General features: G+C 39.3%; 2 long non-coding RNA genes across 2 annotated transcripts in view; one reads left to right on the top strand and one right to left on the bottom strand.

Annotated features, from left to right (window-relative positions):
- Window positions 1–1,356, top strand: part of LOC115279395 — an 89,331-nt gene that overhangs the window by 79,967 nt on the left and 8,008 nt on the right. The window contains exon 4 of the long non-coding RNA XR_003903406.1: window positions 735–808. This is a non-coding gene — a long non-coding RNA (uncharacterized LOC115279395). The remainder of the gene's footprint in view (window positions 1–734; window positions 809–1,356) is intronic.
- Window positions 1–1,356, bottom strand: part of LOC115279396 — a 5,214-nt gene that overhangs the window by 3,170 nt on the left and 688 nt on the right. The gene's annotated exons all lie outside the window — the stretch shown is intronic.

Genomic DNA, 1,356 nt, shown 5'->3' with positions numbered 1-1,356 from the left:
GAGGGAGGGGGGATGGTCATGGTGGGGGGCACTTGTGGGGAGAAGCACTGGGTGTTATATGGAAACTAATTTGACAATAACTATTATAAAAATATTGTCTTAGTCTGTTCATGCTGCTGTAGTAAAATACCATTAACAGTGTAAATGATAAATAATAGAAATTTCTCAAAGTTCAGGAGGATGGGCATCCACAGTCTGGGTGCCAGCAGATTTGGTGTCTGGTGAGAACATACTTACTTTTTGATTCACAGGTGATGCCTTCACAGTGGTCCTCAAGCAGGTGAAAGGCAAGGGAGCTTTTCAGTGTATCTTTCAGAAAAGTACAAAAACCATTCATGAGAGCTCTCCCATCATGACCTAATTAGCTCCCAAAGGCCCCACCTCCTCATATCATCACCTTAAATATTAAGTTTTCAGGGTCCAACGTGCTCACCATACCATGGAAGCCCACATTAAATTTGGGGTGGGGCATAAAAATTCAATCTATAGTAGATACCATATACTACAAAATCCCACTGTCAATAAGATATAAATATTTGCTTCCTTCTCTAGTTACTCTCAGAACTGAGACCAGTGAAAAATGTAAGAATTAGAAATGAGAATGAAAAGTCTTTTGCAAATAACTATGGTTTTATACATTGATGATCAGTTAGTTTCTCTTCTGTACAAAGAATTCTATCAGTCTTAACAGTTTTCCAAATTGTTCTTTATTTTGTATTTTCCCCTACTTCCAGGCACCAGACAGAGACACCTCTGAAAAACTTGCTCAGCTTTTAACAGCAGACTGAGTTCAAATCTCTTTGTACAGGTAATGGACTTCTAAATTCTTGGCATGTGTAAGCAGTGTAGTGTATTGGGAACAAATCTGAATTTGAATCCTGTATTTTCTACTTACTAGCTGTGTTACCTCTAACAATGTACTTTGTCAGCTATGAGTGCCTTTTCAGTTGAATATGGGTGAAGCATGACATTTAAGGAAACACTTGCAGAATCAGGACCTGAAAAAGAATAGGACCAGCTTAGCTCCAGGAATCTATAACAAGCCACTCAGTTTTGTTTTTTGAAGGGTCCAACACAGGCATCATCAGTTCTCTTTTTCCATCTCTGTATCACTTAAAATTCAAAGTCTAAGGCCTAGCTTAGATCATCACCCAATGCCACTCTGACAATCTCACTAAGATTTCAGCAAATGACCAAAGAGAAGGTGACTCTGTGGAGAGAAAACTGCTTGATAGGACTTGTCCACTAAAAAAATGACTCAACCAACCCAAGGGGACCTGGCAGTGAGAGGACTGGAATAATACGTAGCTTGACTTTATTCCTTTCTAGCCCTTTGTATCTCTTACTAGAGCCTCC

Source organism: Suricata suricatta, chromosome 15, assembly GCF_006229205.1.
Source record: "Suricata suricatta isolate VVHF042 chromosome 15, meerkat_22Aug2017_6uvM2_HiC, whole genome shotgun sequence".
NCBI classification, from domain to species: Eukaryota; Metazoa; Chordata; class Mammalia; order Carnivora; family Herpestidae; genus Suricata; species Suricata suricatta.
Note: the sequence above shows the minus strand (reverse complement) of the source record. Positions and strands in the feature narration are given on the sequence as shown.